This window comes from Sceloporus occidentalis, unplaced genomic scaffold (genome assembly GCF_023333645.1).
Source record: "Sceloporus occidentalis isolate IW3139 unplaced genomic scaffold, rSceOcc1.0.p SCAF_22, whole genome shotgun sequence".
Lineage (NCBI taxonomy): Eukaryota > Metazoa > Chordata > Lepidosauria > Squamata > Phrynosomatidae > Sceloporus > Sceloporus occidentalis.
In genome coordinates, this window is record NW_028317002.1 from 15,426,794 (window position 1) to 15,436,012 (window position 9,219).

The 9,219-nt window shown below is 50.0% G+C and overlaps 1 non-coding gene across 1 annotated transcript; it reads left to right on the forward strand.

The window, feature by feature from the left end:
* Positions 1–2,499: 2,499 nt before the first annotated feature.
* TRNAD-GUC (transfer RNA aspartic acid (anticodon GUC)) lies at positions 2,500–2,571 on the forward strand. Its single transcript has one exon. It is a non-coding gene; the product is annotated as a tRNA-Asp (tRNA).
* Positions 2,572–9,219: the final 6,648 nt, after the last annotated feature.

A 9,219-nucleotide genomic window follows, 5' to 3' on the forward strand; every position in this document is an offset into this window, starting at 1 on the left:
CTTGCATGAGTGTGCGTGCCGTTCACATAGAGGTGATAGAATCCATGGACACATCCAGCCTTATTAATGCCTTAAGACGGTTCTTCGCAATCAGAGGACCAGCGAAACAGTTGAGGTCTGACCGCGGAGGAAACTTCATCAGAGCAAGTAAAGAACTGAACATCGATACCAAGCCCACTCAAGATCAGTTGGCAGAGAAAGGTTGCACTTGGATTTTCAATCCTCCTCATAGTTCCCACATGGGGGGCTCCTGGGAGAGGATGATCGGGATCTCACGCAGCATCTTGAATTCTATGTTAATGGATGTAAACTCTTCAAGGCTCACACATGAGACCCTAGTCACCCTTCTCGCTGAAGTTTCAGCCATAATCAATTCAAGACCACCTGTGCCAGTGTCGATGGATCCTGAAACACCAACTGTACTGACTCCTGCTATTCTCCTTACCCAAAAAACGGAGGATACGCTAATACCTAGTAAAGAATTTACCCATGCGAACATCTACCAGAAACAATGGAAACGTGTACAATACCTAGCGGATTACTTCTGGAACAGGTGGCGAAAGGAGTATCTTGTGATTCTTCAAGGAAGAAGAAAATGGCAACACCACAAACCAAACTTGAAAGAAGGAGACCTCGTGTTGATGAAGGAGCAACAAACCGAACGGATTCACTGGCCTATGGGACTTATTACAAAGGTTTTTCCTAGCAAAGATGGCAGGGTCCGGAAGGTGGAGTTGACTATCTTCAGAAAGGGTGAGCATAAAACGTTTGCAAGGCCAATTAACGAACTTATTATGATACTACCCATCGAGAACATCCCTGCAGGATAAACAGAACTGAACTTGAATTTTGTGGATCTTCTCCATTCCAAGTTTGAAACAGGACTATGTTGTAATGTTTCCTGTTTTAGTCTAACATGTTTGTTACAGGTTTGTTCCATATATTTTTTGGAAATTACTCATAGTGAAATTCCCTTGGGAATTTCAGACGGGGAGTGTGCTGTCTTCTGTACTGTTCTCATATTTATTTAACTGTCCACCATATTATCGGTTCTTCCATCACCATATTGTTTCTATGTATGGTCGTTTTGCTGCCATCTGCTGGCCAGAATTTGTATGCTGCACGCCTCTGTTCTTGTTAATAAAGCTTTCCTTTGCTGGGCGTGTTTTCAGGAGCCTGGGTCCATGTCACTTCCTGCAACCCTTGTGTGAGGGATCTGCTTTCTGTGTGACTGGACATTCATCACTCGGGCTCGTAAGGCATCAGTTTTTTGACCAGCAGTTAGCCTCAGGAAAGATATCAACAGACAACACCAAGGTCATTTCAGTATTATACCAATGTTTGTATTTTGGGTCAAATAAACCCACATTGATTCAAATCACCGTGTCTACGTGTATCCTTCTAACCTGAGCTTTTGCCGGTCCTGTCTGCTCCACTGCTTGGACACGAAGGTAGGAAAGTCACACAGCCACTACCAGTTACACCTTCATTCGCCTTCATGTGGAGACAGAATACCTTCCTTTAGTGCTTTTGATTGCTCTGCTGGATTTCCACCTTTGCAAATGAAACCCCAATACCGATTGTAAGAGTAAAATCCTTACTCTGCGCTTTCCAGCGGAAGGAAGTTGGTACAAAACGTAGTGGCGAGGTAAGTCCATTAGTTGATTCCCTTTTGATGACAATCCAAATTTTCAAGCAATTGTACTGGAAATAATAATGCCAAGGTCGCAGGTTCAATCCCCGTATGGTCCTGTTGCTTCTTTTCTCTCTTTTCAGCACAGTCTTAACATGAGCTGTTGCAACTTGCAAACCTTGTCCCGTACGCACGTTGCATCTGGCTAAAGAAAGCTACTGATACAGGATTTAGGGCTTTTTGGAGCACGTGCTTGCAGTTAGTCTGCGCTTTCCAGTGGAAGGAAGTTGGTACAAAACGTAGTGGCGAGGTAAGTCCTTTAGTTGATTCCCTTTTGATGACAATCCAAATTTTCAAGCAATTGTACTGGAAATAATAATGGCAAGGTCGCGAGTTCCATCCCGGTACAAGCCAGTCACTTCTATTCTCTCCTTTCAGTACAGTCTTAAAAGGTGCGTGAGCTTTTGCAGTGTACAAACCTTGCACCACACACTCTTTAAATCTGTCTAACGAAAGTCACTGATACAGCTTTTAGGGCTTTCCGGAGCAATTGCACCCACAGCTAGTCCTCGTTAGTATAGTGGTGAGTATCCCCGCCTGTCACGCGGGAGACCGGGGTTCGATTCCTTTTTTGATGATGACAATACAAATTTTTGGGCAATTGTACGGGAAATAATAATGGCAAGGTCGCGAGTTCCATCCCGGTACAAGCCAGTCACTTCTATTCTCTCCTTTCAGTACAGTCTTAAAAGGTGCGTGAGCTTTTGAAGTGTACAAACCTTGCACCAGACATTCTTTAAATCTGTCTAACGAAAGTCACTGATACAGGTTTTAGGGCTTTCGGGAGCAGCCGCACCCACAGCGAGTCCTCGTTAGTATAGTGGTGAGTATCCCCGCCTGTCACGCGGGAGACCGGGGTTCGATTCCCTGACGGGGAGGCCTTCCCTAAGTGCTTTTGATTGCTCTGCTGGATTTCCAGCTTTGCAAATGAAACACCAATACCGATTGTAAGAGTAAAATCCTTACTCTGCGCTTTCCAGCGGAAGGAAGTTGGTACAAAACGTAGTGGCAAGGTAAGTCCTTTAGTTGATTCCCTTTTGATAACAATCCAAATTTCCAAGCAATTGTACTGGAAATAATAATGCCAAGGTCGCAGGTTCAATCCCCGTATGGTCCTGTTGCTTCTTTTCTCTCTTTTCAGCACAGTCTTAACATGAAGCCCATGGAGCAGCGCAGCTTAGGCGGAGTGGGCCTTGACAGAGCTAGGTGGTGTGCAAAAAGGAAGGATTTAATTTAATTGGTTTAGAATTGTTATGGGTGGGGTTATTAGTAAGGTATATAAGTGGCAACCATTTTGTAAACTGTCACTTAACTGCTTATCCAAATCCTGGTTGTTCTGTATTGAGCAATTTGGTTCGGAGAGGCTTTTGCTTTCTTTTTCAGATGGAGCGGGAAATTGAGGAGATTCTGGAGGGGCTTCGGATGGCTACGAGGGAACGTGGTACCGGTTGGCTGAGGGAGCAGTTGGCACCTGTGTTGGACGTCGCGGCGGTTCCTTCGTCGGGTCGGCCTGTGCGGCGCACACGGCCTCCGGAACGCTTGAGCCCGGAGTTGTCATCTGGTGGACGTCGGGTCCGGAGCCGTTCAGGAGACAGGCGTGACGAGAGTGTTGGAGGCCGGGGCGGAGTTGGTGTTCGTGGGAGTGGTACTTCGCGGGCGCCCCGTGGTTTTCAACGGGCCCTGGCGGAACAGCAGAGGTTGGAGGTCGACATGGCTGGTGTGGGTCGCGGCTACGTTGGCAGGTATGAGGAAACGAGTGCGGCGGGCCCCGGGAGGTCGAGGGGTGCTGTTAGGTCAGCGGGGGGTGAGATAGGTGGCAGCGTGGTTGGCGGTGCGTCTGCCCCTGAGGTGCGCAGTGGTGGGAATTCTCCGTCGTGCTCGTCGGAGGAGGAGGGAGCGGTTTCTGCAGCGTTGAGGGTTAGTGGCAGCCCCCGAGCGTTTTCTGCGGGCCTTCGGTGCGGAGAAGGTGCCGTTTCGGCGGCTGAGCAGCTGACTGGAGGTGGTGAGAGTTTCGCGGCGGGCCTCGGGCGGTCCCGTGGTGCCGTCTCCGGTTTTACGGCCACTTCATTGGGCCGGGCTCAGCGTGTGACGCAGGATGTTGGGTTGTTGGTTGAGGAGGCTAGTTCTAGGCAGGTGGGTCGCGGTGGCCGCACTTTGGGGTTTGAGAGTCAGGCGCAGGATGTTTCTTTTCTTCGGGATAGTATTGAGGCGCTGTCTTCGTCGGGGGGTTTAGGTAGAGGTTTTAATAGGGCTTGTGATAGGTCTAGGTCTCCCTGTGGTAGTCCGGGGAGGGAGGTTGGGGATGTTAGTGGTTTTCGGTCTCGGATTCCTGTTCGGCGTGGTTCGTCTGTTCGTGTGGAATCTTTTTCTGTGCCTCGTATTTTATCTCCTTCTAGGTCTTTCGGTGCGGTTGGAGGTCATGGCCCGGGTCCTCAGCGACGTCCTTCTGCGGCGGCTGGGGGTGATGGGAGTGCGGCCTTGCCAAGGGATTCTCATGATGGCGGCGGCCAGGATGCAGCCTCGGGGCTTGGAGCTGCAGCCAGAGGTTCCGGTGGTGAGTCTAGAGCTATGGTTGAAACCCGACAATTGTTAGACGGTTTGAAGGGGTTGTTGGGGTCTCTGCAGAAGGGGTCTCAGGTGAGTTCTGGTTGTGGGCAGGTGTGGTCTTCAGTTGGCTCCTGTGTGGGAGCAGGCGGTGCGGTAGTTGTGCCAGCAGTGGAGGGAGCGGATAGTGGTGAGGCTTTGGTCTCGGGGGCTTCTTCGGTTAGTGTCGAGAGGGCAGAATTGACAGGTGGGATTCCGGATTCGGCTAGGCAGAACGCCTATGTTTCTTTTGCTGGCCCCCTGGGGGTTCATCTGAAGCAGGATGTTAAGGATAAGATTTGGAAAGGGGATTTTGTGGAGATATTTTCTTTGTTGCCTTTGGAGGAGTTTATAGATTTGAAAGAGGAGGATAAGAAGGATGCTAAGAAGGAGGAGGAGGAAAAGAAAAAGCGTTATAGGAAGATTCCCAAGTCGTTTGGTAACTGGTTGAGGGCATTTTGTATATTGGCTAGTGTTATTGGGGAGAAGTCGGCTAATTTGTGCTCTCCCCTTTTTTGTTACTTGGATGGTATCTGGGAAGCGTATAGAACGTATGGGGGTCTGGCGTGGTGGAAATACGACGAGCAGTTTAGGCAGCGGTTGTCGGCTAATCCAGGTATGCGGTGGGACCAGATGGACCTGCCATTGTGGATGAAGCTTATGATGGCGCAGAAGGCGCAGCCCTTTCAGTCGGGGGCCGGCGCGGGCGGGCACGGTTCCGCGTCGGCCGTCAATAGGAAAGGTTTTTGTTGGCTGTTCAACGACAGCCATTGTAAGTGGGGGTCTGCTTGCAAGTTCAAGCATGAATGTTCCGGTTGTGGGGGCGCCCATAGTTTCACGAAGTGTTTCAAGAAGGGGAAATCTGGAGGAGTCCCGGGAACTACGTCTTCCGGGTCCGGGGCCGCTTCCTCTGGGGCTAACCCCGGTGAGGTTAAACGCGATGCTACCCTGGCTAAGCCGTTACGGTAATCGTGAAGCGGCTCAGTTGTTGTGCGATGGTTTTCGGTATGGGTTTTACATTCCTTTTTCTGTTAGGCAATTTAGAAGTTGTAATCGGAATTTGAAGTCGGTTTTGGAGTTTCCAGAGGTGGTGAGGGACAAGTTGGCAAAGGAAGTCTCTTTGGGCAGGATGGCGGGTCCTTTTTCTTCTCCCCCTCTGGGTAATTTACGTCTGTCACCTTTGGGGGTGGTACCTAAGAAGGAAGTTGGGAAGTACAGGTTGATCCATCACCTGTCATACCCGAAGGGTTTGTCGGTGAACGATGACATTGCTGAGGTGCTGTGTTCTGTTTCCTATGCATCATTTGACCAGGCTGTCGAGTTGGTTAGGAAGGCGGGCCCTAATGCCCTTATGGCTAAGGCAGATATTGAATCGGCATTTCGTTTGTTACCGATTCACCCGGATTGTCATCATCTGTTGGGTTGTTATTTTGAGGGTCAGTATTTTGTCGACTTGTGTCTCCCTATGGGTTGCTCCATCTCTTGTTCTTATTTTGAGACGTTCAGTTCGTTCCTCGAATGGGTGGTCAGGATGGAGGCGGGGAGTCGGTTTTTGGTTCACTATCTGGATGACTTTCTTTGTGTGGGTCCGTGTGGATCTGGGGAGTGTGGTTACTTGTTACGGATGTTGGAGTGGGTGGCCGGGTCGTTTGGCGTCCCGCTGGCTGCGGACAAAACCGAGGGTCCTACTACCTGTTTGAGTTTTTTGGGCTTGGAAATTGACTCGGTGGCGGGTGAATGCAGGCTGCCGCAAGATAAGCTGCGGGCGCTTAGGGATGTGGTTCACGAGTTTCGTGGTGTTCGGAAGGTGACCTTACGGCAGTTACAAGCCTTGATTGGTCGTTTGAATTTTGCGTGTAGGGCCATTCCCATGGGTAGGATTTTCATTCGAAGTTTGTCACGGGCCACTTCGGGCGTCCAGTTGGCGCATCATTTTGTACGGGTTTCGGCAGCTATGAGAGCTGATTTGGAGGTATGGGAGGTGTTTTTGCAACATTTTAATGGTACGGTGTTTTTTCGCAGGGAGTCGGTGTCCGCCGAAGAGTTGGAGCTTTATACTGACGCTTCGGGGAGTGTTGGTTTTGGGGCGTATTTTCAGGGCCATTGGTGTGCGGAACGTTGGCCGGATTCTTGGAGGGATAGTCCGCTCATGCGCAACTTGGCGTTTTTGGAGTTTTTTCCTTTGGTGGTCGCCTTGTCTTTGTGGGGCGATTCGTTTCGTGATAAGAAGGTGGTGTTTTTCTCGGATAATATGGCGGTGGTTCATGCGGTAAATCGGCTGTCGGCTTCTTCTATGGCGGTGGTTCGGTTGTTACGGAGGTTTGTTCTGCTCTGCATGTCTCTTAATGTGGTGTTTCGGGCTGAGCATGTCCCGGGTTTCTTAAATGTTATAGCGGATTCCCTGTCTCGTTTTCAGTGGGATCGGTTCCGCGAGGTGGCGCCCGGGGCTCAGGATTCAGGTCTGGTCTGTCCGGACGAGATGTGGCACTTAGGGACGAGTTGCTTGCTGGAGGCGTGAGGGCATCGTTGGCGCCGGTAACATGGTCGGCTTATGGTAAGGTTTGGGCCGATTGGGACAGGATGGTTTCCTGTGTGGGATCTGTGCATACGGCAGCGGAACAGCTGGATGTGCTGTTGTGGTTCCTGTTTGATTTGGTTTCAAAAGGGGCTTCCCCCGCGGTCTTGGGGAGGAATATGTCAGCTTTGGCGTTTTTGTTCAAGCTTAAGGGTTGGAAAGATCATACTAAGGAATTTTTGGTTCGTCAGGCTTTGAGGGGTTTTCGGAGGCGGGTTGGTGTTGGTGACAATAGGCGCCCGGTGTCGGTGCAGGTGTTACAGAAAGTGTTGGATGTTTTGCCATCGGTGTGTTTTTCAGTTTATGAGTCCAGGCTGTTTGGGTTGGCATTCATTTTGGCGTTTTTCGGAGCTTTCCGGATCGGGGAGCTGGTGAGTAGGAGTCGGGCTGGAGGTGGGGGTCTTCAGGGGTCTGACGTGCTGGTCAGCGAGGACATGGTGTCTATTCGTTTACGGCGGTCCAAGACGGATGTGCTTGGGAAGGGGTGTGATGTCGTGTTGTATCCATGGCCTGGGTCCATGATGTGTCCAGTTCGGGGTTGTTTGGAATACTTGGCTCATCGCCCTGCTGTGGTGGGACCTTTTTTCTTATCGCGGTTTCAATTTTTACAGATCTTCCGTGTATGTTTGGAGCGCGTGGGTTTGGATCCGCGTCAATTTGGTACGCACTCTTTTCGTATTGGGGCTGCTACGGTAGCAGCCCAGATGGGGTTCGGTGATGATTTGGTCAAGAAGTTGGGGCGTTGGGAGTCGGTTCGTTTTAGGTCGTATGTTCGGCCTGAAGGTCTGTTGTGAGCTCTGCTCTGCTGGAGGGTTTTGTTTACTGTTGTTTTGTTTTTCAGGTTTGGTGGCCTGGATCATGGGCCATTCCTACGTCTATTGGGCTGGTCAGAGAGCTGCAGTTCGTGGGACGTGTGCGCAACTGGGCTTTCAGGAGGATCGGCTGTTGCTGCGATGGATCGGCCTTCGCGGTGCGGGATGGAATGATGTGTGTGCGGAACTTTGGCGACTCTTGAGGGATGAAGGGGTTCCGGACATTGTTTTGTTCCATGCGGGAGGGAACGATTTAGGTGTGGTTCCCCAGAAGGAATTAGTTTGGCGAATGAAACGGGATGTGGAGAGATTGAGGGCTTTAGTTCCTCGTGTTTTGGTTGTATGGTCGGAGATTGTTCCGAGGTTACACTGGAGGCATGCACGTGATGCGGATGCCCTTGCGCGGTGCAAGGGTAAGGTGAATAAGCTCATGGCGAGCTTTATTAGGCGTTGTGGTGGCCTGGTGATACGGCATTGGGAGTTGGAGTCCCTGTTGCCTGGCTATTTTAGGGAGGACGGTGTCCACTTATCTGATGTGGGCCTGGATTTTTTGAATTTGGGTTTTCAGGACGCGTTAACCCAAGCTTTGTTTTTTCGGTGTGGCGGGGCTCAGACGGCTTGAGGGGTTCAAGGTCTGGCCTGTGGCGGGGTTAGTTGGGGATTATTGCCTAATACGGTGTTTTGTTATGTTTTTGGTTAATAATTTGACTTGGTTCAAGTTATTGGTGTAGGTTTCGAGCTGGTCTGTGGCTCAGAACCTGGGGTGGTGTAGGGGTGTCGCGGTATGCCCCTGCATTGGTGTGTGGTTAAATTGGTGGTGTGGGGGTGTCTCGGTATGCCCCTGCAGTGGTAATTTGGTTAAATCGGTGGTGTAGGGGTGTCTCGGTATGCCCCTACATAGTTATAATTTGGTTAAACGGTCTGGTAGGGGTGTCTCGGTACATCCCTATTGTGGTCAATATGTTAATATGTTAATGTGGAGGCACCTGGTATGTGTTGGTGCCATTATATGGTTAATTTATTGGTTATGTGAGGTCATTGTCAGTGTTAATAAGATTTGAGCTGTTAATAATGTTAACCGGGGTGGCTGGGTTGACAATGACCTCTAAATATTGTATATATGTTAATAAAGCTGTGGACAAAATATTTTGCACCCAAGTAAAGTGTCAGAGTCATTATTTGGGTATGGGGGTATGAGCTTCCTGGGGCACAAACTCAACTATGCGCTTGTCATGAGCTGTTGCAACATGCAAACCTTGTCCCGTACCCATGTTGCATCTGGCTAAGGAAAGCTACTGCAACAGGATTTAGGGCTTTTTGGAGCACGTGCTTGCACTTAGTCCTCCTTAGTATAGAATAAACTTCGTACTCTGCGCTGTCCACCTCTGAATCTGTTGCGGATGGATAGTAATAAATACGTCTTGCAAGCCTGATTGCCTATGGCGGGAGATATGGTAAGGTCTCTCTGACTAGCACTCGTCCTCTTTTTCACAAGCTGGGGCAAGCCCGGGGGTAGAGACCCTTTACCTTTGTAACGATAGAGCTTGTCCATTAGT